At 50.0% G+C, this 26,760-nt stretch overlaps 1 protein-coding gene across 2 annotated transcripts in view; it reads right to left on the bottom strand.

The window, feature by feature from the left end:
• Window positions 1-12,137, bottom strand: part of CTBP2 (C-terminal binding protein 2) — a 96,577-nt gene extending 84,440 nt beyond the window's left edge. The window contains exon 1 of one of the 2 annotated variants that reach the window (XM_065746970.1): window positions 12,058-12,137. The gene's annotated coding sequence lies outside the window, so the exon portion shown is untranslated. Of the gene's footprint in view, window positions 1-11,107; window positions 11,204-12,057 lie in introns of those variants that run through there. The other variant, XM_065746971.1, reaches the window with a different exon arrangement.
• Between the last annotated feature and the right edge of the window lie 14,623 nt (window positions 12,138-26,760).

The following is a 26,760-nucleotide window of genomic DNA, read 5'->3' as shown; positions in this document are numbered from 1 at the left end:
AACCTACAGATCCCCTAAACCATAAAGGAGGAATGCACTGCAAATCTGCACTGTTTACTACTTTCTGTCTTTCACAATCTCTACATCAATCTGCTACAGCAGAACTCAGTGTAAGTCAAGCACAGTCTACTGTGCTTGAACTTAAATACGGCAGGGAATATTTTCAAGGCTTCCCATCCTTTTTAAGAAAAAAATAAAACATAAATCTGAGCTGTGCCCCTGACTCAGACTTACCTGCCCAGTTCCAGCTACAGCCAGAGCCCGGCACAAAGAGCACAAACTCTTCTCATCACTTTTGGACCTCACCACACGGGTACATCAACCTGCAGGACGTGCTTTCTGGGGCAGGAGTAAGTCGAGGTAAGGAAGGGAGACCTTACATAAGACCAGAGGGTGTAAGAAAATACATCTCTCCTTTCTCTTGCACTATTTCAACATCAGGCCAACTCTGGGTGTACACTGAGTAAGGAGGGCTTGAAAAGACACCTTCTGCAGTCTGTGAAGGTGCACACTTGCAATGAGTTCACCCAGTACAATGTTTCCAGCTAGCTGCAAACCCCAAGTTCCACAGGTCTTTGTTCTCCACCCTAAGGAAACTGCACACCAGGAAGGAAATATTCTCTGTCCTTTTCAGTACACACATCGGATGGATAATTGCCTAAATTACAGCTCTGTCAGTATCAGTTCAACCTCCCTGTAGGCAGGAACACTGCCATACAGCTGAATGACCCAAACTCTTCCAGAAAAACCCAAGGAGAGCTCTTCTTGAAGGGAGCCTGATGGCCAGAGTGCCACGTTCAGCACACCTACATGGAGCAGCCTCTGCACAGCCCCAGCATCAGGGTCTTTGCAAATTGCTTTGGCCATCCCCTGCATGAATACATGGATATAAACGTACCCACTTCACAGGAACATGGAGAGGAAGAAGTTTCGGGAGACTCAAAGAACTTGACCTACCTCACCTGAAGGCCTTCTGACACTTGGACGATGGATTTCTGTAAGGGCAGCAGCACGGGTCTGCTCTAACCAGTCAGCACATACGAGAGCACCCTAAACTGCACTTAACTCCTGGTGCCACGACTTCTTCCTGCTAAGTGAGCACTTAAATCAAAATTACAAATCACTGTCACTGATGAGGTTAAAACATGAAAAGGAGAGGACTGTGTTAAGGCACTGTGGAAAACAAGGCAGTTCTCTTCCATCAGCATCAGCACGAGATGCCCCACTGTCAGCCTGGGTCTGAGCCAAGGAGGCTGTGACCTGCAGGAGCAGCTCTACCCTCCCTCTGTCACAGGAACCTGCAGGAACACGGCCGTGCTCTTTGCTGCTCCTTGGCTCTCAGAGCCTTGACAACATCCTGCAATCTGCCAGAGCTGTTCCACAGGCTGCCCAATCAGCCTGAAGCAGATGCCCAAGGAAAGGGCATGCTCAGAGGTTTGCCAAGCCCTTCCATGTTCACACCCGGGCAGATACGACCTAACGCTTCTGGTCTTGCTGGGGACGAGCACAAGTTCTGCATCTGTATTTACTTAGCAAATACATAAAGCTCACAGGCATAAAAACAGAAATAAGGTGAAACAGCTGAATTCCCTGGTTTTGCTTTATTGACATCAATTCCTTTCCTGTTGCTTCCTCTCTTAGCAAGAAAGCCCAAGCCCCAAGACACCCATCCATCCCAGGCGAGTGACACTGCCTGATGCCACATGCCTGCAACAAGAAGGCTTTTGCTCTCAGGGCTCACCCAGTGCTACTACTCAACGTCCTTCCTCGAAAAGCAGCCTGCCCTTGAAGGCAGCTGCACTGTGACTGCTGGGCTGGATGTGGAGGCAGAGATGAGCAGCAGAAGGAACTCCACAGAGCTCTCACGTGGAGCACTGAAATGGTGGCAGCCCTGCTGGGAGCTCCCGGCCCTTTGGAGCGTTTCAGACATCTCCTCTTGATGCAACGCTGTGAAAGCCAGAGGGCAACAAACCAAAGCCAAGAAGCTTTCCTCCTCACCAGCACAGCTTTGTGGGTTTGGCCCAGCAGCTCCAGTGAGCTCGTGATGTGACTGCCTGAGAGGACACTGGCCACGGTCAGCAGCCTCCCCACCCCACAGCAGTGCTGCAGGTGGTAACCTCCAGTGGTCCTCCACCACCAGCCCAACTCCCCAGCATCCATTCAGCACCACCACAGCTCGCCCCCAAACGCCCCGATCGGGCAGCAAGGAGAGCCAAGGGCTAATGCTGAAAGAATCCAATGCAATGATTTATTCAAGAGATTCAGCAGTTCACCAACTTTGCTAAGCTTTGGAGACGGCGAAAACGTAACAAGTGAGCCTCTCGCATGAATAAAAAATTACATTTTACATAAATTAAATATATAATTTGATTAAACATGTTTATGCCTTCGCAGTGACATTTAGAATAGGAAGTATTCATTTTCTGTTTTGAAAGGAAAAAACTCTTTCAAATGTAATTTGAAGCTGTCAAACCAATCTTCTTTACAGATCTTTTAAATGTCACATACCTTCGAAAGGGGATGGCAGATTCCTTTTAAATATGCAACTGCAAACAGTCCAAGCAAAATCAAGAATTTATTAAAATATGCTACTGACATTTATACTGATTAAGTATAGCCCTCTCCGCGCTCCCTCCCGAGCAGCTCCTGTACAGAAGATGTGTCACAGCAGCTCGCGTTAACGCCGCGCTTGCCCCAATTCCACCACACACAACCAGCAGAGCACGGCTGCAGGCAAGAACCTGCACGAACCCATGCTTGTCCTGCACGACCAACTGCACTTTCTGATGATGCCTTACCAGCACGCCTGAAATTTATAACCCAAAATATTAACTGCACTTACTTTAAATCAAGCTCTGCCCTGCACCTAATGGCTTTAAATGGAAGAGTGCGTTAATCATAAGCCTAAAGGAAACCCTACAGCAAACCATTTCGGACAACTTCATGCTAGCAACTTGCACACTTTGTTCTATAATCAAAACATCTACCCTGAGGTTACTTATTCTTCCCAATTAAAATACTGTAAGAGGTGAAGGTAACAAAATGAATAACGTCAAATGGTATTGTTAACCGAGATATTTTATAGATGGTGTAACTTAGAAAGATTATCAAGATGGCAAAGAGACAATCGATATAAAGGGAAATGCTCACCCATCTCTGAGGATCAAAGTCCACAGGGGTAAAAGCCACAAAGAAGAGATCTTCAACAAGTGGTGGTCAGCCCTTAAATGGGGTCTGGGAGAGGTGGAGCCAGACTCCACCCCTCCTGGTCACACAGGTGCATTGCCTTCACCTGTGCTCCCACAGCTGATTCAGTACTCACCACAGGTGATCCGTCAGGCTGTGATTCAACAGTTCCCACACAATACATTTATATATATAATTTCCCTTTTCTTCTTCTTTTTAAGAGCAGAGAAGAGGAACAGTGGAAAACCCTCTCAGCTGCTGGTGGCTGTTGAAGAGCAGCAGCCATGGCAGCTTGTGTTGTCGGCCACTTCCCACTGACATACTGGATGTTTTAGGGTTATCTTATTTCTTCAGGAGGCAGAGAATTTATTTATTCTTCCTCCTCCCCTGTCACCAGGCCACTGAATTGCATGGGCATAACTCTCATTAGCGTTAATGGAAACCCCCACTGTAAATTCTCCCCTGTGAAGCAACATTAAGAGCAAGGCCATCCCGAGAAAGCATACTCAAATTGGAAAATAAAATATACCTCCCATTCCTCGCTACCACCACCGGGAAAATGTAATGAAGTGCAGGAGATTAAGCCACAGCTCCTATATCAAATCTTCTTTGTACTCTATAATTACTCAACAGAATGTATACAACGGCTGCTCCTTGATGATGAGAATTTGTAGCACGTTATTGAAAGACTTTATCCTAATGCTCTCAACTTTCTGGTGCATAACACAGCAAATTATAGCATGGCCATCGCAGCATCAATCACGATCACTACCAGTACCAGCTTACTTACAGCTCACGCTCTGTATTTAAAAGCAGGAAATTACAGACAGGAGCATTAGTGCTGCAGAAGGCACGCCAGTGCCAGGCAATGGGGACACAAACCCGCTTGCTGGCAGCGGCCCGTGCTGAGCACGCTGCAAACGGCGTCCAAATGAAGCTTGCCCAAAAATAGCCAGGGTGCCCATCAGCATTTTTTGGAGGACTCATATAACACATTGATTATGAGGCCATAAATGAATGCAACGCAATGAAGGACGCAGCACGGCAAGCATCTTGCCATCCCAGCGCCCCAGCACTGCAGGTGCCAAACGATGCTCTCCCCAGGCAGCCCTCACCTACCACAATGGGCACGAGACTTCTGGAAGCTTCCCCCTGCCAACACCTCCCTGCTGAAGCACAGCTCTGCCACCCCAGTGCCTTAACACAGCCATCCTGATGCTGAATGATGGCTGCAGCTCGGCGCAGCAGCAGCTCCCCTCAGTCAGCACTATTCCAGGGCTCCGACACCGCGGAGCGCTGGGAACGGTGCTGCTTTACAAAGCACCTCTGCGTGCACTGGAGTGGAGGCAGAATCATCTCTCAGTCTGAAGGATCTATAAATATCAACGTGTAATCTCTCAGTGAACAGCCACTCTTCATTTTATGGATCTACTGTGGGTCGAGCTCTTCCAGCACGCTGTGCTGACACAACACTGATGATCGGCGTAATGAATGCACTTTAAATAAAACCACAGGAAGTTCGATGCAGCCGCAGTCGAGCGCATCACTTTTCATGGGTTTCTCAAGGATGCAAAATAAGTCACTCCTGCACCCATCAGAACTCCCATCGCTCCCCCAGAATCACTCTCTCCCCTACAGTTCACATCACTGGGTGGGGCTGCAGATGCTGACATCCACCACATCACCCACCCCTCCATAAATTCGGCGCTGAGCACGGAAACCCAATCCCTCACTCAGCGGTGCCGCGCTCTGGGACACTGCATCAGAATGTGAGTGAAAGAGCAGGTGAGCACCGTCCTCCAAGGCGACTGCACTCAGCACCTGACAACAGCACAGCTCCTTTTCCATCTCTTTCAGGGTCCAAATCGTTTTTCCAAGTCCCACAAGCAAACGCATCTTTCTGCCAGCAGCGGCAGGGCAGCTCCGCTCCCATTCCATGTGCCTGAAATACAGACGGGACCATCTCAGCTTCAGTCTACAGAGGCGACTGGCTCTAGAGCTGAGCTTAATTAGTGCTTGCTTAAGGAAACTTCAGCCAGGCCCTGCTATTTTCCAAACCTCTCACATGTTCTGTCCACGGGAACAGGCGGCCTGTCCTTCTGCATTTGCACACCTCCATATGGGGACGAGGTGAAAACAGAGCGTGGCTGAGGGCAGCTGAACAGGAGCTGCTAACAGATGGCACTTTGGGCCGAGCAGAAGATGCCATGGGAGGAACTGTCCATGAAGATGCTTGGAAGAGGGTGGCACAGAAACAACACAAACATATGCACTGTGCCTGTACTTCTTCTGCCATAACGTAATTAATGTGAAACACACTGGGACCGTGCTCCCTGCCCCGTGCAAAGCATGCCTTATTGTTGTTGATCTGTTTGCTCCAGCCTTGGAAAGCCACTGCTTCCTGCACTCCACAACAGAAACTTAACACCCACAAACCTGACACCATTTCTTTTCATTCTTTCTGTCTTTATTCTGTTTATTTAGCCATCCAACGTGAAAGGCCACAAATCACACAGCTACTTAAGTCACAGGGGGAATTCCTTTAAACATAAGGAAAAATCTCATAAGTAACTTCCTGCAGTCAACAATGCATTCATTTCCTTTTCTGCTTTTAGACTAATCTCCCAGCTAACAAATCAAATCAAGTACCAAAATGTAATCACCCCATTGTGATAATCATCTCCTTATACTCAGAACATACCTTGGTTTATTTCTTCTCCAATTAAAAGCACCACCGAGGCGTGGGCTGGTGGGAGGGAGAGGGGCTGAGAGCACGAGGTGTGCCATGGGCTCACGGATGGCACTCACACCAACATCAGGGCAGTGGAAAAGAAACCATCCCATGCCCTGCTCTGATGCGCTCTGTGTTGGTGGAACTCATGACACAGTTTTCAAGGCAACAAAGTGCACGAGCTGAAAAATAAAACCTGGTTATCATCCTGGGGCAATCCCCTAGAACGTGCCAGCAACAATGCAGCTGCAAATAACGTCTGGTAAAGGCTAAAAGCTCTTTGTGCCACGCAGAACACGTGAGGCCAACGAGTATCTCACCCTGAGATGTGTGCTGAGCACTGAGAGGAACGTGCACGTGGCTCCTCCGGGTGAAAGGGCAGAAGGATCCCAAATTACCTGAGCACAGCCTTGTTTCTGCGTTCACTTCCACGTGGCTATCCCAGCAAGCAGCTTATCCACGATGCCCTCCCACCTGTCTGCCCCTTTCCAGGCCCAGAAAGCAGCAAGGCCTGCAGCAGCAGCACGCCAACGAGGCGTTCCTCGAGCACAGCAGGAAACGTGAGGATTTCAGCTGCATACCCAAAGCACTCTAATACATGTATATTTTATTTGATTTACTGCGATCCTTTCCTTCCATCTCTTGAAAGTAATTTTTCTCTAAAGCACTGCCTCTTAATTGGCAAGTGTACAAAATATAATTACACTGCCTGCAAGTTACAATATTGCTTATGGGAATATCGCTGTTGATGCATCCTGCTTTATTTTGTGTTTAATCTCTATTAAGAGATCTGTGTGAAAATAGCCAGGTGCTCTCGCTGTTACAGACATTGTTTGGTCTTTTCTGCTCCCAAATGAGGGCTCGAACAAGACGGGAAGCCAACAGAAAGCTCTCTGGCTGCTCCAGTGCCTCCACCTCCGTGCCACTGCCCCACGGCTCTCACTGGCCGACACACACGGGCGTGTTTTAAGTGCCTTAAAGGTTTACTTCATTTGTTTGAGTAATGAGATTAACGCCCCGTTGGTTTGCTTACACGACATCATCCAAAGCCGAAGAGCAGCGGGCGCGGGCAGGACGCAGGCACAGCACCACACACCACGAACTGGATGGGCACATCTGAAAGCTCAGCTCCAAAAGGGCGAGCGTTCCAACACAACACGAGCAGTGCATGCCAAACCCGGCTTTGGCCTGCTCCCATCAGTTGTTTGCCCCACTCAGAAGGCTCCACCAGGGCTGGGCTTACTTCTGAAGTGCCGCAGACGCCCAGAGGAGATGGAGAGGTTGAATGAATTCTATCTGAACGAACCTTCAGGTAGAGGTCTCCTCTCTGCAGCCTGTACTCCTAGAGCAAAACTTCAGCGCTGGTCCCTGGGATCTGCAGACCTCTGGGCACTCTTATTTAAATGGTGGGTTTCTACAGATTGCACAGATTTTGAGGCCGAAGGAACCTACTGAGATTTTCGAGCCCAACACACGGCGTGGCAGCTTACCTAAATTAATCCCTGCTCGACACACTGCATGGTAACTTGCTAATTAATCCCTGCTTGAGCTTCCTTCCCTTCAATAAACGAGCACTCCTGAATTCAGCATTTACAAAGGCAGAGGAACGACCAGCACCTTCAGTGGGCTCTTCCAGCATCCGTCACCCTCAGAGCAAGCTGTGGACCTTAATTCCAGCCCCACTCTCCATCTTCCAGCTATCAGATCTAGTTAAAACTCCACCTGCTAGACCCAAGAGGTCTTTTTTATTCAATTTATTTTCCCCATGACAACGCTAATTGCCTTAATCAATTTACCTTCCAACACTCTGGGTACGCAAAGTGGATTGAGCTCCCGGACTCCTCGCTGCTCACCTGGCAGCACTCTGATGGCCTTCAAGGCCACCACGTCCCAGCACACCGAGGATGGGGACAGGGATGGGGACTGGGATACCACATCTCCTGCATCCCACAGTCACTCATCAGCCTGAGCTAGGAGCGCATGGGACCTTTGAGCCAGGATCTGGGCTGACAGGTCGGGATGGCTCAGTCTGTCCTGCTTACTCCTCTTACACCCTGCTCACACTGAGTGCTGCTGCATCCTGCTGGGAGCTCTGGTTCGGATGAACGCGGGCACTCAGCCTCACTGTGCTCAGCTTCCAGAGCCCACGTAATAAGCTGTGGCTGCTGCAGTGCTGCTCAGCATTCACTTGTATCAGGGGCGTAACAGGGTTACACATATCAGATCACCCACCAACAAAAGGTAATATTTGGGTCTTTTCCATTAACTTCATCCCCTAACCTAGTTTCACAGCCAGTGTGTTAGAGAAGCTGTTTGTTGTTCTCATCACTCCTGGCAACGGTTTCCCCCTGCGTGCCTTTGCCTCCCTCGCCACACTTTGACTCCTGCCCATCTCCACCCATCCCTTCCGCTGAAATCCTTCAGGAACAACCACAGCAACCCCCAAGTGGGGCAGGAACCCACAGACAGTGATACTGAGACAGCACAAAGCCAAGAAATGCATTGAACACAACCCTAGACCACCACCCACTGCCCCGAGAAGGCTGCTCTGCATCACTGCATCCCGTACCACGGCGGAGCACCGTGCAGCGCAACCCTATTTCACCTGAGAAAACCAGTTATCACTGCTGCCAAGGGGAGGAGCTGAAATCAGCGTTGGTACTTCACTACAGACCTCGTGGAGCCCTTACCTGTCAGCCTGAAGCCCGCACTGAGCCTCTCACTGCACCAGAAGCACAGCTAACCGTGACACGCGGCGAAGAAAACCAGTGCACACTTGTGCTGCAGGACCACGGGACTGCAGGCCACCTCGGAGCAGGAAAGCTGGCAACAATTCTTCCCCGCACTTTGCACTGAGATTAGTTTCACCCAGAGCTCATCGAGCCTTGCAACTCTGAAGTGCAACTCCCAGCACTCCCATCCTTCGCTGATTCCTCCCTCGCAGAACCCGGCTCCCAGCAGGAAGGCGGTCAGGAACAGACACAGCCCCAGCTCTGCAGGCAGCACTGCCACCTGCCACGCTGGGCCTGCTCGCTGCAGAGGGCACTGTTTGATGTCAGAGCAATAACCTCGTGGGGGTGCGTCCCGTTTTTGCGTGCCCACCTCTCTCTGCTCTGGATGCGGCGCAGGAACCCATCCGTGCTGCAAGAAGGTGGGCTGAATAAGCGGCAGCAGCGAGCAGGACGGCTGCCTGCAGTAGGACTGCTGGCTTCTGGTGGCTTAAAGCACGCGCGAAATTACTGCCTGATAGAGCTGGAGGAGCAGAAGTCATTAATAATTAAAACCTGCTACTGATCTCTTTGAGTTCGCTGGGCTCTTACTGGCAGTTTGCTGGGAGGTCCCACAGCAGGGCTTGCTCTCACCCATCCAGACGACGACAAAAGCACGAGAAGAGCTCCCCAAAGCCCCTCTCCAACCAAACCGTAGGCTCTGCCATCACCACGTGCTGCCAGAGATATTTTACTGGGACAGAAAGGAAACCTCCTTCCTCTGGGGGAGGTGACTGTTCCCACAGCTCCCCCTGCATCCCCTCTCACTGTCCATACACTGCTCCGGGGAAGGCTCTGTGCTCTCCCTTTGCCATCTCAACACCCCGCTGCCCAGACACGACATCCCACCGGGATTAACAGCCCAGAGAGGAAAAAAAAAACCCCAAAAAACAACCCAAAATAATTAAAGAGCAGACCGTTAATCCTGTGGAAACTCCCAGCTCCACACTGTCAGTGTGCAGGGTCCAAACTGGGGCACGCTCGGGAATTAACAGCAGCACCGAAAAGTTCTGCTGATGTCAGAGCAGATGTCAGCGGGGCCTTCCTGGTGGGAGCTGTGAGGTCCAAGTGCAGGAGCTGCTCGCTGGGGTGGGTGAGCAAAAGCAGAGGGGCACTGCCAAGTTTGACATCCCCACCCCCAGCAGGCCAAGGATGCACGCGTTGTCTTTCATCCTTTCACCTACAACTGGTCTTTCATGTCATGGTGGGAAGGCATGAGGGGCATGAGGAGGGGGCATAGGGGCAAGCCCTCAGCCCAGCACTGCATCACTGCAGGGGAGTTCAGTATGGGGGGGGTTCAACAGCTCTGGGGCGAGGGCTCTGTATGCTGAAACCCCCAAACCTGTACTGCAGGTGCAACCACTGTGATCTGAGGAGCTCCTCACTGCAGCTCTGCTCCGCTCCCCCCTCTGTAACCACAGGCAGAACACAGAGCCAGGGAATCCTCGTAAGTGTGACACCTATCAGACTTGGTACAACAGCACCACGCACCAGATTTTCACTGAATGCTCGCAGACCATCAGCACAGCTGTTTTTCGAGGAGCTTTTCCATTCCTTCCGCTCAAACACGAAGCCACCTCCCATCCTCCCGGCCACCAGCAGCGCTCGGTGAACAACCTGTGCATTTCCAGTGGGGATTACAACCCACTCTGCACAAAACTCAGGGCACACGCAGCCCCAACTTCTGCTCAGTGTACACATCCCAGAGGCAGCAGAGCTCCAGCAGCTCGGTCTGATAGCAGCCAGCATCCGCTGGGTTTGGGATCCGCTGCTCCCAAACCCATCCCTGGGACACCGCGCTCCGAGGCCAACGTCCTCCCCTCCAGGAGGACAACAAACCGCTCCTGGTGGGAAGCACGGAGCGCATCGCCGCACATAATTGTCGTTATTTATTTATTTTTACTACCGGACGCGTAATTGAAACGCCTGCGACGCCTCCGAGCCCGCAACGACCCCGCAGCGTTCCGCACGCACGCTCCCATCGCGAGCCCGTCTTCAATTTCCCGTGCCGGAGGGACCTCCGAGGGCTGCACCGCCGGAAAATAAAAAGGGAACAAAAGCATTTTGTCACCCGGCATCACGTCCGTCATCGTTCCCCTCGCTCCGCTCAAACAAACTCAGAAGTACGCGGCTTTTTCTTCTCGCGGAGATCCCCGCAGTCAGCGCGGTCCCGCTCGCAGCGCTGAGCCACCATCTGTACAGAACAACAGTTCTTTATGCCCGGCCGCCGCCGGCTCGCGTTCCTCCTGCTTCTCCCATGGCTTTTAAGGCACGGGATTAAAGCGTCACGCCACGCATCCCCCGCACCGCAGCCGTGGGGGTTTCCGCCCTCTGCCCACGGTACCGAGTGGAAACGGTTCCGGTGCTACAAGCAGAGCTCCGGAGCAGCACGGGGAGCGACGGGAGGGCAGCAATCACTCACTCGCACTCGGAGCTCTCCATCTCGCATTCCGGACCCGCTCCCCGCAGCACAGCTTCGCCCCGGGGCCGCACAAAGGCTGAGCCCCCCCCCCCCCCCCACCCACGGCAGGAAGTTTTTTGTGCCAAGCCGCGGCTCGGAGCCGGCGGCACGGAGCGTTAATCCCGGGCGGCAGCGCTGGAGGGGGGGAGGGGGGGGGCAGCGGCTGGGGGTGCCGCTCCCACCCGGGGATGGGAGACGGGAGCGCGGAGAGGCGCGGCCCCGCAGTGCCCGGCGCTGCCAACGGGAAATACGGGGGGGGGGGGGGGGAAGGGGGTAGAGGGGAAACGGGGGGGGGTGGGGGGGGAGATGGAAAAAAATAAAATGGGAGCGATGGGGGAAAGCCCGCACCGAGAGGTAAAGGGAAATAATGAAATAATAAAAAAGAATGAAGCGACTGAAGGAATAAAACGGCAAGCGTACTGAAAGGGCGAGGGATGAAAAGCCACGAGATTTAAAAATCGTCGCTCGGAACGTAATTAAAAATAAAAGAGAATAAACGAAAACGAATCTTTCCATAATCATCATCGTCGTCGTCATCACCGGCAACGAAAGGGGCGAAGCGGAGCGCGGAGCCGTGCCCGCAGCCGGCCCGCACGCAGCGGGGTCCCCGCCCGCTCCCCGCGCCCAAACTTTCCGTCCGCCGCCGCAGATGCGCTCCGCGCCGCTCGGCCCCCGGTAAACAATGCGGGCCCGGCACAACAAAAGACGCGGGCTTCCCCCCGCCGCGCCCGCCCGCCGCACAACTCGCGGGGCCGCCCCGAGCCGCCGCGGGGGCCGACGAACCGAGGGCCGTGGCCGGGCCGGACGGGCCCCGCGGGGACGGGCCCCCACCCCCCGAGCTCGGCCCGGCGCGGCGGGGTGAGGCGTGGGGGTAAGGGGGGGGTGACGCGGCCGGAGCCCGCAGCCCTTACCTGCCGCCCGGCTCGGCCCGGCCGCCCCGCACCGCACCGCACCGCCTCAGCGCCGCATCGCCGCCGGAGATCCACCTTCAAATGCCACCCGCGAGCCCCGCACAAAAACTTAAGCCTCCCCCCCGCGCCGCTCCGCTCCGCTCCGCCCGCCGGGAGCGGACGGGGGCAGCGGAGCCCGGCGCCCAGCGGCAGCGGGAGGATGCTAATTGCAACTCGGGGGAGGGTCGCCGGCTTTTTTCCTTCCCTTTTTTTTTTTATCTTGCTGTATTATTATTATTTTTTTTTTTTTAAGCGAAAAAGTGCCCGGGCAGCTCTGGGCGGAGCGCTGCGCGCGGGCACACAGAGGTAGCGGCTCTCGCTGCTTTTTTTTTTTATTATTATTATTATTATTTATTCCTTTTTTTTTCCCCTTTTTTTTTTTTTTTTTTTTTTTTGGCAATAGGCGGGGTCTCTCCTCGCAAACCAATGACACAAACCCACATGGACCGGCCTCGCCCCCTATAGATACTCTTCACTACAAATAGGCTCTCTCGGGGGATTAGTGGATCAGCTAAAGTACAAACAGACGCAGCGAGAGAGGGGGGTGGGAGCGGCTGGGGAAGCGGGGGGGACCCGCACCGCCCCCGGAGCTCCGCGCCTGTTGCGCCCGGTGCCGGCCGCCTTTGTTCCGCCGCCCGCGGGAGCTCCGCGCACCCCCCCCTCCCGTCCCGGGGCTGCCCCGGGGTGGGGGGCACCCAACGCGGCCCCAGCGCTCTTTGTATGCTGCCCGCGTGTGCGGGGTGAGCCCGCCGCCTTCGGAGTCACCCCATGTGCGGCGCCAGCGGTTTGGGAAGGAAGGAGGGAGGGAGGGAGGGAAAGAAGGGGAATAAAGGCCACGTGCCCCCAGCGATGGGCTGTGTTTGCGCTGCGCATCCCCCCCCCCCCCCCCCCCCCCACTGTAGATTGGGGAATTAATGTTTTGACAGACATTGTTCATCTGCTTATCACGCGAATGCGGGCAGGTGGTGATCCGATCTTTTTGTTGTCTAATCATGGAGCCTTCTGCCTTAGATGTGTTCGTGCTTCTCAATCAGCCTGCGAGAGAGCACGCTCCTTCTCTAGTCAAATAAACCCCTTGAACCAGATCAATTGTCCATCAAAATTAATAAGCGAGCTTCGCTGTTTTGTCTGCGAAATTACATGGTGAGGAGCCTAAAGATCTCTGTTTTCATAAGCACGTGTTAGGTCCTCACTGGGTGTTTGCACCACGTCCATCACTTGCACCTGCTGCTGAGCAGCTCCATGAAGCTGCCCACTCTGTGTTATCTAAGATATCTCAGCATTTCTTAGGTTTCCATCCTTAGCACCATTGCTGGCTGTCAGATATTGCAGGTGGAGCTGGGGCTGTGCTCAGCACCTTCAATTTGTTTCGAGCCTGCTGCTCTCACAGCTTTACCCAGCCTGGCTCTGCTGGTTATACACTGTCAGGGTCATGGGTGGTGGTGTGGGACTATGCTTTACCTGGGGTGCCTATCCCAGGCTCACTTTGCTGTCCAAAACACCACTGCTCACATCAGGTCCAGTGCTGGCATTTAGCTGCTTGCTGGGTTGTGTACAGCAGGTCATCATTGCACTAATCAGCTCTGCCTAAGAGGTGCCCACTTCTTGTGCAGATCCATGGCTGCAAACACTGCTTTCCTACCAGTTCTCTTCATTTGAAACTCAAACCTATAGTTTAGTAACTGTACAATAAGCAGGACTATGGAATTTACCTTAAAGAACATGGTGTGGGTACATGTGGAGCCTTGACAAAAATGAGTTGGCTCATTTTACTTCTTATTCCCCTTTGCATATTTGTACCCGAGTTTAGCTTGGAAATGGATTGGGATCCTTTCATCTGTGATTTACCGTGAGGATGTCACCTGGTACAAAAGATGGCACCAGCATCTTCTCTTTTTTTCTCTTTTTTTTCTCTTTTTTCTCTTGTTTTCTTTTTTTTCCTCTTTTTTTTTCTCTTCTTTTCTCTTCTTTTTTATTTCTTTTTCTTTCCTTTCCTTTTTCCTTTCCTTTTTCCTTTCCTTTCCTTTCTTTCAAACAGAACCCAAACCTATTAACACACAGCAGCTGTGCAGCCCTGCGCCCACGAGCCGTGGGAAGCAGTGCCGCTGTGGGCCAGCAGCAGCACTTGTGCAGCTGGAAGGTGAAGTGCATCGGTGAAGTGCTGAGCATGGAGCCCAGGAAGAGAAAATAGGGAAGAAAAAAAAAAAAGAAAAAAGAAAAGGAAAAAAAAAAAGTGATTTTCAGCTGGATCAGTTCCCCAGCCTGGCTCTGTGTCTGGCTATGCGATGCCACGTGCTCACGGTGGGAAGGAGCCATGAGGTCAGCTGTGTTCTGGCAGTTCCCCATGCTGCTGCAGCGTGCCAAGGGGTCACAGTGATGTGTTTCTCCACCAGAGCCATGACCTGTGCCTTGCTGGGTCTGCAGGGGTGGGTGTTGTTTCCTTGCTGTGCACTAAGTGGGCTTGGAGCACTCCAGTGCCATCAGCTGCAGGAAAAAGAGAGCCACACAACACATAGGAGGAGATGACACAGTACAGTGCTTGGTTGTGCGTTGGTCACAACTGTAACCACTGTTTTCTAGAGTAACCACAGCCTCGGCGTTGTATTTGTCTGATATTAAATTAAATAGAGATTTCGACTGATTCTTACCAAGTTGCACAGATGCAGGGGGTGGCTGATGCTTTTCATGACATGTTGGTGTTATCCCTTCTCGGTGAATTTATTCCCATTGAGAAAGAAAAGAAGTGGCATGCTGAGAACCCTTGAATTGAATCAGTGATTGGACGGAGGCGATGGCATTGCTGGGGCTCTGCTACCATGCTGAATTCAGCATTGGTGGGAAATTCACAAATCCATTTCCCTCTGCAAACATGAGCGAAACCCTGCAAACATACAATCAATTTCTCTTTTGATAATCTGCTTTTTTTTCTTTTCTTTTCTCCCCTGCATACGTGTGAAATCGTTAGGTACTTTGCTCCATTTCATTTTTGTTCTTAAGCAAGGAATGATGGGCCTGGAGAAAAGCATCGTGGGCACCAGCACGGCTGTGTGCCCCTCCTGTGACACATGTGGACGGCATCGCAGTGTGCACGGTCAGAACACGGGGCTGATGTTTCATCTTGCCTGGAAATGTTTAATGAAAGGTTCTCAGATCAATCCATCTGCTTTAAAGTTTGAAGGGCACCTGGACGCCCTGATGCGACGTCTGTGCCGGGTGTTTCTAGACACATGGTTGTTAGATAAAGACACGCAGAGCCCTTCTGCTCCCTCCCCTTTATCTGCTGTTCTTCCTCCAAGTTCCCCTCCCATAAATGCCGCCCTATCGTCGGCCCCACCACACACCAGCAGCCCCATTACCTGCACCCACCCTCCCTCTTCCTAATTTTCAAGGAGTCACTGCTAGGGGAGAGCCAAAGCCCTCAGCCCCATCTCAGCCAACCCCTCCTGACGCTGCTCGCTGCCAGACTGCACGCACTGAAGTCTGCCTGAGCTACTTTTTCTGGTAGAGCTGTGACAGATAGGATTTCTTTTTAAACTGAAACAGTCACACACAGAAGTCCCTCTGTGATATAATTATACCGGTGTAAACACGCCCTGTACCAGCTCGCTTATTTTACTTGCCGAATCGGAACAGCCTGCACCAGTGCATGCATTTCTTTCAGCAACTGAACTGCACCCTCAAGAATTTCTGCTTCTCAGAGGAGTGCTTTGCACACTAGTGACGACCAGTCCTTCGTTTTCAAGTAAGCACTTTTACTCTTCACTCTGCAACAAATAAGCAGTCGGAATCTGGTCCATCGGACAGAAAGATGCGGGGCAGAGAAGTTTGCTGTCTTCTGCTCCTGCTACTGGTCAGACCTCAGGGGCAGTCAGAGAATGCCTTCCCCAGGAAATCATGACACGTCCTGGTCAGGGAGAATGCCCCGTGCTCAGATGGCAGGAGCAGGATGGACGTTCCTGCTTGTCTGAGCATCTCTGCAGGGTACGGGGTGCAGCCGACCTGCTGGTCCCTGCGTTTCAGTACTCTGCTGTTCTCCCAGCTTTGGGGAAGCTCAGTACAAAATGTTTCCAACCCTTTTCACTGCTTTGTTTTGACAAGGACTGTGCTCTCGGCGGTGATAGGACACGGAGCCAGCACAGCCCTCACATCTGCCTGGGCAGCCGTCCCAGCTCACACCGCTCCTCTCCATTTTGTTCTTTCATGTGGTGCTGTTTGTGTATCTTCAGAAGGTTATCAGCAATGCCAGGAACTTCAGCGTGGAGAACTTCTGGATTTCAGCGAGCACATGTTGTGAGGGGATGCAGACAGAGAAAGCTTCTCCCCCTGCTCCTGTCCAGCATCCCATCCCAGGTGGGCAGAACCAGAGCCAAAGATGGCTTCTGATGTACATCTCTGACACCTGGAGGAGGTGGGAAGAGAAGAAAACTTTGGCTGCTCATTCATGCATCCTCCGTCCCTTTGTCCGACAAGGTTTTCATGTTTTCATGTGATCCAGGATGTGCTGAGCATCAGAGTGACTCACACATCGTCTACCACATCTGCAATGTAAGGATGAGTCCAAAGCACCCCGAGTCCAGCTTCCATGTGGGTGAGGGATAGAGAGCAGGGTGGGACTCTGGACACCCCAAGTGGACTTTTTAGTTTGTAGTGCTGAGATAGATATTGAATATGTATATAGACTGGTTTGGGACCCTTCCATGACTGGGACAGTTCCTTCTTTCTGCCATTCATGCTTGCTGCTGCAAGCTCTAGGAAGTTTCATGAGGACGTTGCAATGAGCAGGGATTGCCCATATTGTGTGCTGTGTTAGCTCAGTGAGAGTTTCCCTTAGAAGAAGAGCTCTAAAAAGCATGAAGGCAATGAGGACGTACTCCCAAGTGACATTTTCTCTACGTGTCCACATATTGGATATTGACAGCAGGATGAGCAGAAAGAAAGTCACTTCTTACCAGAATTAATCCACCCTCCCTTTATTTCTATGCATTATGGACTAGGAGGATGTGAATAAGTCAAGCGACAGCCTAAACTAAAATACAGGGAAATTGTTTCAGATAGGGCTTAGGTTTTGTTTAAATAAAACCCCAGAAAGTACAAAAAGGAAAGAGCAGTTCTGAGCCAGCCCAGAAGGCTTAGAGTCGTGTAAAGCAGCGTTCGAGTTCATTCTCAGTGGGTTTTTGTTTAATTTAGATAAATCTCTAAATCAAATTTCATTTTCAAAACAAAAAGAGGCCTTTCAGCTAGAAAATATCAAGGTGGAAACCTGTGAAACTTATTCATTCTGAGCTTTTATATCTTTTTTTTCCTACAATGACACCGCTTCCTGAAATCATGATGAATTTGCAAATAGTTTCAGCTGTCCCCAAATTACACTTTTCAGCGCACAGCTCCTTGTCTGATGAAAATCACTCAGCTGTTACCAAGGCCTTGGCCAGCTCTGGCTGTTCCACTTCCAATGTTTTTTTTCCGCAGCAGCTGAGCAGGAGCCTCCTGGGAGCTGCACGGTGGGTCAGAGCCCCACAGCCATGGCCATGGGGACGGCGGCCGGGGCATCACTTATGGGGATAGAAGAGAAGATGCTGTGAGTGGGATAGAGAGAAAATGGGGTACAAAGTGGAAGTGGAGAGGCAGCCTCAGTGGAGGAAGGCCCTCTGTGACTGCTCCTTTCCATGAGATTCGGATGGCGTTGGAAGAAATGCACGTGTTATCTAGTGTGGGGGGCTGGAGGGGAAGAAGCAGCTTTAAAATCCGGTTTGACACACACTGTGTTTTGAGTAAATATTATTTTAGCCATCTAAAGTATTCGAACTAATCACGGCAGTTTCCTTTAATGTCTGCCATTCCAGACACAAGGTTTATTTACTGTAATGTAATACATCTTGAGGGAATGTCGTATGCAGATATTAGCAATTAACTCATTAATCTAAAAATCACAATTCTTGCAATTAATAGAGCACCGCACAGTCACTCTAATTACAAACTCTGCACAAAAGGCCAGTCTCACAGGGAACATGTAGCCTCCTAATTAGCCAAGATTTCAAAGGCAGACAGAAAATTGAGATGTTGAGGGTCAGGCAGGGAAAAATGTGAACACACTGCACTGTGAGCCTGTCTGACAGCGGGAGTGACAGGCCGTGCACAAAGAGTTTGCTTCGCTGAGGTCTGGGGGTAGCACTCAGCTACTTGGGGCACCGTGTGGTGGAGGAGGCTCCAACCAGGGCACGGGTCCCCCAACCTCTGTGAGGTGCCCATGCTGCTGGGGGCAGCAGCCCCATTGGGTGCTGGCGAGTGGCGTAGCACCTCGTCCCAGATGCCAGGGCACCTGGCTGCGGTCCAGCGAAGCACTTATGTGTGCATTTAACTTTAAGCACAGGAGTAATCCTGCTGATTTCATTAGGGCTGCTCACGTGCTTAAGGACGCGGCCGACTCGGGCTAAGAGTGCTCAGTGTGAAGCTGGACCCAGCCCTGCATCGCTGATGACCTTGCAGAGTCGCTCGTGTGACTTCCCGTGCCAACTTTTCTCCAGTTAGATCTCAACCCCAAATCTGAGCTCTTGAGGATGAAGAATACTTTGTATGTGTTTGGGAGAGAACTGAGACAGGTGAAAGCGCTAAAGGAAATCATCCCAAGGAAGCAGGTTGTCCCTCTGTCACTGAATGAAGGAACTCAAAGGGATGGGAGCGAGGTTGCTCCATCCAAAGATGGGCAATGCTGGAAGAGATGCAAGCCAAGAGCCATGCCCTGGGGGGAATGGTATGTGACTGAGAATGCCATGAGAGATGGGAGCCCCACGTACCAGCCCCACACAGCCAGCAGAGGAACACAGGGCAGGAGAGAAGAACCACATCACAAGGGCTGTGTAATGGGCACTGCCCTCCAACATGGTTCTTGCTCTGGTTAGCTGCTTGCAGTCCGCTCTGTAGGGCGAGCTCAACTCTAGTCTTGTCATAGCATCAGAGAATCATAAAGGCTGTAAAATAACACCAGAATCATCAAATTCAACCCCAACGCATCTCCACCATGACTGCTGAACTATGGCCCTCAGTGCCACATCTCTGTTTCTTGAAAACCTCTGGGGAAAGTAACCCCACTCAATACTCTTGAGCCAAAATAATGCAATGCTTATGTATGGTTAAGGTAAAAAGTCAACATTTCCTTCTCGTAGATATTCATTGCTTCTCTTGCACATGAAGTTGTTAATGTGTGGTGTTTTGTCGCAGCCTAAGGACAGTTATTTAAGGGGCAGGGAAATGAGTGTAAATCTCAAACCATCTCCATTGCTGTCACTTAATTAACTCCATGTGCATGCTACGTTTTACCATGATTATCTCCACAAATGAATTGTGTGAAGAATATGGTTTTGATGCCATTCATTCAGTAATTAATCTTTGCAGGAAAGAAACTTCATTTCAAGTGCTAGGAAAGTATGTGTAAAATATTAATCAGAGTGTTGAACTAGTAACAGCCCACTGGATGCCATCCAGGAGAGATGAACTGCAAACACTTTGCATGCACTCCTCTAAAGCAGAGATTTCATCCAGACATTTCAGAACTCCTACAAAAGCCAGTAAGTTACAGATGAGGGAAATCATGCTCAGTATTGCACTGCATATTACAGGAAAGAAATGAAGAAGAATAAAACATAAAATATTGCTTAAAGTTCAAATGGAGCAGTCTGTCTTGGGAGACAAAAAAAAAAAAAAAGATGATAAAAAAAAGAATTGATAAGTCCAAGCTGGCAGTTATTAGAATAGCAAAAACATACTGTTTATGTACATAATGGCTTAACTTAGATTAAAAACCATAACTTATCCGAAAGCACTCCTTTTAGTACTTCGGAGGTTAAATATGGTTCATAGCAGCTCTCACAATTAAATTGTTTTTCCCTCGCTTCAATAAAGAATATTAAAAATCATTTCCTGAAAAGTACCAAAAGATCATTATTGTTTGCAAACTGATACCCTGCTCTTCCTTTAAAGGCAAAACACGTGTGCCGTGCTTGCACAGCACCAGGCTTTGAGCAAAGGGCTCCGTGGGCACCACCCAAATCCTCGGAGCTGGTTCCTGGTGGCAGTCACGGCCCCGTGGTGACAGAGGGCACCTCGGGACCCAGCTGGCTGCACATTTTCATGTTATGGGATATCGTTAAAAAAATATATATATCGTAGGATAAGAGTAACGACGAGACGTGGTTCCAAAATGAATAACAGACTCATCTGCTTGCCAGGAGAGCAGCTATAAAATGCACAATTAGACACAAGACTCGTGGTTAAAAGTAGGAAATTGCAAGGGGCTGTGTGCAGCAGGAAGCGGAGCCCTTGGCACGCGCTGAGGCTCGTCCCCCCCTGCCTTGCAAAATCACCCAAGTTTTTCCCAACCCAATGCTCTGAGGGGGCCCTGAAGCACCTGCACGGCTCGTGTCCGTGCAAGCTGCTGCACACCGCTCCGTTCCTTTCTTTCCTAATGACATAAATAATGCCATTCGGTGGCATTAAAAATCAAGCCTGCAGGGACAAACTCCTTCAGTTGTCTGGGAGGGACCCCCAGGCCCCAGCTGGAGCCGGCACCCTCCCGCCCTCTGGGGAGGAGAGCTCCCTCCAAGCAGCAGCACCCATCCCCATCTCTGTGCCAACCTCTGGTGAGGTTAAACGCGATGGGAGGAATGAGGATGTTCCTCTAGGCTTCGTTATGGATGTAAAGGGCCCTCGAGGGATTAAAACATGAACACGGAGACTGTCATCTATTTTTGGAAATGTTTTCCTCTCAGGGACTAACTCCAAGGCTATTAATCAGCATAACAAGAAGAGGAAGAGACTCTTAGAGATCAATTGCTCCTCGCTGGAGAAGTAGTTCAAAATAACTGTGTATGTGTTGGGGCTCTTTTTGGTGTAATTGAACGGTACCAAAAGAGTCAAGTATATTTAAGGGATAATCTCTCCTGCACTGTGGTGAACAAAGCAATAAATGCCTATTGAGATTGATTAATCGCTGAGGAGGTGCCAAGGAGTTTAATCCATCCCAGACGTCTTTTACAACAAGTATCACGTGAAGTGGTGGGGGATGTTATTATGCAACAAACTGCTGGAAAAGAAAAATTTTGAAGCATGAAGACATTGTGCCCAGAGCTTGGTGGTGGGCAGGGATGTAGGAATGGGGGCATAGCCCACATCTGTCCCAGGGACTGGTGGGAGTCATGGTGTGCTGGTAAAGCTGGTTGTCAGCATGTCCATGCAGTGTAATTCCTACAGAAAGATCTCCTTCCTTGTTTGCTTCCTATGTCGGGAGATAAGAGGGCGTCACCAAGGAGAGCTTCATTTTAATCTTCTGCAGGAAGAGAGTGCAACCATAGGAGAGCCAGGAAAACATGGCCAGTACTTCAAAGACTAGGCAAAAAAAAACTTCCAAAACCTCGAAGTCCAGATTTGGGAGCATCTCTTAGCTGCTTCTTTTTGCCTCTTAGCAATGCTGAGCACAGAGAAGAAAAATGCTGTAAGTACCCCATCTGACAAACCTAATGCAAACATGAGGACATCATTTGTTTCATCTTCCTGATTGAAAGATAGGGTTCCTACCACGTAAGTGCCTGAAACAAAAGCACCCCTTCTGCTTGTGAGGCCCTTGTGCAAGAAATGAGCGTGTCCTTTCATCCAGCACATCTTGGTGGAGCACTGGCACAGGCTGCACACAGAGGTGGTGGATCTCCTTTTCTGGAGACGTCCCAGACCCACCTGGACTCCTACCTGTGCAACCTGGGCTGGGAGCTGCTTTGACAGGGGGTTGGACTCAATGATCTCTGGAGGTCCCTTCCAACCCCTACAGTTGTGTGATGCTGTGATTGGTCTCCGCTGTACAAATTCCTCCTTCCCTGTGCCCAAAGCAGAGCCCACTTTGGCTCATGATTACAAAACCACTTTCAAACCAGTCACCTTTCTTGGTCTGGCATTGCTCTAAAGGAGCAGCCAGCTGAGTGCTTCCACAGTTCATGCAAGCGAGATCCTCCTGTTTACAAACTATCGCTCAGCATGTTAACTAACTCTTTTCAAAACATTTTCAAAACTCTTTTCTTCTCACTGTTCATTCTACTTTATGTCCTTTCCTTAAACTAGACTTGTAGAACAAACCAAAAAAAGTCCTATTAACTGTTCCTGTGTGGTCAGCCCCTTTCAGAAGTCCCTGCTGTAGTGTCTGAGTGTGTCTGACCCATGGTGAAATGGCCACTGGCTCCCCATTACACACTCCCTGCCATTTCCTCACACCATGGGAAGTGTCATATCAAGTCTTCCAAAGCTACTTCTAAAACAAATTGTGATTCCTGATGCAAACCTGAGATGAAAACAAGACCTCAAATGATCTTTCCCTCTGTTCCCATGCATCTCAGAACCATGAGAGGTCAGGCTGTAGCTGGTGGGGTTTTTTTACACTATGGTTCTCTTGGGTATGAAATTATGAATGTGATTACCTATAGACTGCAGCAAAAGCATTCAGCTCCTGGTTCATGTATATCTGACCAACGATGACTGCATTCCAAAGTAAGAAGGTGTGGTGTACCACCAAACCGATTATGAAATGCACACTGTGAGTGCATTATCTCTTGAGCTGTAATGCAGCGAGCACAAACTTCTCTGCTGTAGGAGCAACAAGAGTGGGAAACTCCCCAGGACCCCTGGCAGCACCTCCATCACAGACCACCCAGTGCCCAGGAACCGTGGTTCTCATTTATTCAAGCATTCCCTGTGGATGCAGTAATATCTCTGAAGTGTATTTGAGCTGAGGTGTTTGGTTGTTTTGTTTTGTTTTTTGACTTCTTGATTCAGCTCAAAGTTCCCTGACTTCTGCTGTGTCTTATGATAAACGGGAGCTCAAAGGAAGGAGCAACTCACCCTACAAATCTACAGGTGGAAGCACGTGCTTCTCAGTACTGAAGAGTAAAGGTGCACCGGGAAGGTACTAAAGCAAGGAGGGATGTGGCTGTTGCTAGATGCATAGGCTGAGTGCTAGGAATGCACGCTCAATGGCATCATGCACAATGAAATGAAAGACATCACTAGCATGAAAGCACCCCAGGGCTTGGCGTTAGCTGTTCAGTTCTGCAGGACTTTTGCCATCAGCTTTGCAGTACTGGTTTTCACTACCAAGAGATGTTTTCCTATTAAATTAATCAGAAGTCATCAAGTTCTAGGTAATGTTTTGGGTTTTTCTGGAGGGCTAACTTCAGAATTAATACCAGTGGGTTTGAAAAGGGCATGCATTTTTCATCATATCAGATGAAAAGAACATCCTTCCTATTTGTATGGTAGCACAATGAAAGACATCACCAGTGATTTCAGCTCCTGGGCAATTTTTTACTTTTCTATCTGGTTCATATTTCTTTGATCAAGAGAAGACTAAAAACACTGTGTCATTTTACTACTTCAAAACTCAGACATACATAGACCTTATCTTTCTGAGGGAATATTGGAAAGCACTGTATATTTGAATTGCCTGAACTCTACATTTAGCAGGTGGGGCTCCTTGGTTGCTTCACCAGCCCCTCCTCTTGCCCAGTCTCCAGTTGCTCACTCTCCTTTGCCTTTGCTTTCTACCTTCTTGCCTTGCTTATCTTCACGCACTTGCCCTTCATCCCACTCTATCATACTTATTTTCCTCCTTTGTCTCCCAAATCAATGGCAAAGTTCTTAACTCTTGCTGCCTGAACTTCCTTTCCCTTATCTAGCTTCCTCTGGCTTCTGACGCCTTGCCTTCTCACTCCCCTTAGCTGCACACTCCTCCAGCCTCTGCTGCAGGGACTCCTTGCCTTCCCTTCCTCACTGACTCCTGGTCCTCCCCTCTCCCTCCTCCAGCCCTTCTCCATCCTCCACAGTGGTCACTTCATATCATTCAAACAACTTCAGCATTTTCCATCCTTGCCTTGGAGCAACCTGGGCTTCCCCTGTGATGCTTCCCACACCTCCCCTACAGCCTGTCCTCGTCCTCTTCCTCCTCATTAATAATCCCTGTGCCCTCCCTCATCTAAACTGCTCTCTGCCTCTTGCCTTTTTTAGACTCTAAGTGCTTTGGGACAGAGAACATGGATCATCTGTGTTTATAAAGGGACTGGTAAATTTTGTGACACTGTATAAATATTTCCTTTATTAATTATAGTCTCCAGCATAAGGCTTTTCTTCAAAAAAGGTTTTCAGAAAGGAAATACATATTTTGGCAGCATCTCGTCGGGTGTGTTGACCTGACTTTGTAATCCCCCGGCACAGGAAATAGCAAACCATGGCCATGGTTAGTCATGTGCAGATGCACAAGCACCATGCCAGACGTGCCTGGTGACCTCCACATCACCACAGACCACTTCTGTAGTGACGTTTTAAGTCAGGGTGACATTTCCTACCTCTTGGTCCCTGCAGTTAGCCCTCAGAGCAGAGGACATGGTGCCGAGGCTGGCAGCAAACTTCTGTGGCCACACCAGGCCATCATCATGTTGTCCATTGGGTCTCCAGGACAGTGTGCTCCCTCCAACATAAACCACGTCACAGAATCACAGCATGGTTGAGGCTGGGAGGGTCCTGTGGAGGCTCAAACCCATCAGGGTTCCTGCAGAAGATCCCACTTGTGATGCTGCTCCTGCAACGAGCCCATGTTCCTGCTCTTCTCTCTCATTTGGTTCTCCATTGCTTCTGCATCTCCTTTTTGGCAGCTGCCATTGCTTTGAAAGCTGCTGTTTCTTCGTCCTGCCACAGGCTGAATGAGTGCAGCATAGGGAGAAACAGACAGGTGACATCCATCCACATCCAAAGTACTGCCAATAAACCTGCAGACAGCACTCCCTTGGTCTGGTCGTGCTCAGGCTTTTTTCCCAAACTTTCCTGTGTTGTCTGTACATCCATGCAGATACACTAACAGCAATGTCTTTGTGTTCACATGTTCACATGCGTGCTTTTAGAGGGAAGTAAGATAAATGCTGTCCAGATACGTAATCTATTTATTATTATAACTCCTCCTTTGCTAGGGATTGTAACAGTTAAAGCTACACCTATATCCAAATATATTTTAGATGCATTTTTAAAAAAACAAGGTGACTCAACCAAACAGAACCGCAGAATATCCCAAGTTGGAAAGGACTCACGAGGGTCACGGTGTCCAACCCCTGGCTCCACACAGGACCACCCAAAACCCAAACCCTACGTCTGAGAGCAATGTCCGAATGCTTGCTGAACTCTGGCAGGCCTGGTGCTGTGCCCGCTGCCCTGGGGAGCCTGTTTCATGCCCACCACCCTCTGGTGAAGAACCTTTTCCCAATTCCCACCTGACCCTCCCTTGACACAGCTCCGTGCCATCAGAGCGTGACTGGAGTACTTCAGCTGCTCTCGTAAATGAGTTGTAATGAAATATTGACTTAGTGCTGGCATTGTTTCAAGAGGTGGCTTGCATCTTCCCCTAACCCATGTAATATCAAGTGCATAAATCATCGCGGACAAACAAACAAATAAAGGCGTTTGATTGCTTTGCATCGGGAGAGTTTGATGTGGCTTTCCCAGCTGGGATCCTCCAGGCGAGGTGAGCTCACATCGGCAGCTCAGCTGGAAACTGTAAGGACTGGGGCTCGGCGTGAGAGAGGGTCGGAGGAGCCGTGATCTGAAAGAGCTGCTCATGGCTCCCCAAGAACCCTTCTGCTCACTCAGAGGAGCTGCAGAACCCATCGATACCTCTTTCTTACAAATGAAAACAGATTGAAAATGAAAAGGCGATACAAAGTGATGCAAGGGAGGGAAATGCAAAGCCCTCAGCGGAGGGTCCCAAGCAGCTCTGTGGTGAAACCTCAGATCAAATCCAGTTCTGATGTGCTCGCAGGGAAAAAAAAACGCAGCCTTCACTCTGTGTATCGCTGATGAGCTCTTCTCCTGTTGCCACTTAGAAAGGAGATCTGAGAGCCACTGCTGATAGTTTGAAGGAACATCAGTCAACGCTCATAGGCAGCCAAAAAAGCAACCGGAATATTACAGGCATGTGTTCCTGAAAGCTCATTTAATTCTTCCAGCTCTGTCAGTTGGTAATAAAGGCCATTATGTCTGCCTGTGAACTTTGTTCCATCGGTGTCCTTAGCGTGTCACAAAATACTACTAAACCAGACGACATCACTACGCTGCTATATAGCTTCTTGCGTGCTCACCTCTTGAACCTCTGCTGCCCCCCAAGGCTCAGGAAACAACGTGGCTGAGGGGGGACGTGATAAAGATGGGTCATAACCAGAGAGGTGTGGAGGAGGTTTAATGGGAATGATTGTGTGTTGCTCAGTTTAAGAGAACGCCAAGTGGACCAACCTTCAAGCACTCTGTTTGCATAATGCCTACGTGCATTGTGGAGCTCACTTGCCTCAGGTGAGCTGACGTTAGAAAGAAATTAATGGATTTGAAAGGTAGTACATAAATTTATGTAGGAAAGGTCCAAAGGATGGATTCTGCCTCTTTCTTCATCTTTTTGCTCAATTTTTTGGTGGTTCTTAACCCAGTTGTGTTCTTCTCCATCTGGTCACACTGCACTGAGCTGCAGGTAACACGTGTGCTGATTACTTGGTGTTCTTTAATTGTTCTGCTCATCTATTTTATACAACTTCTGCTGGTCACTACAAGAATATGATTAAATATGAAGAATGTATTGCAGTATGTCCGTAGGATGTG

Source organism: Cyrtonyx montezumae, unplaced genomic scaffold, assembly GCF_038088225.1.
Source record: "Cyrtonyx montezumae isolate F1298 unplaced genomic scaffold, pur_monq_1.0 scaffold_4, whole genome shotgun sequence".
Lineage (NCBI taxonomy): Eukaryota > Metazoa > Chordata > Aves > Galliformes > Odontophoridae > Cyrtonyx > Cyrtonyx montezumae.
The sequence above is the reverse complement of the archived record's forward strand: the minus strand, read 5'-3'. Positions and strand labels throughout refer to the sequence as shown.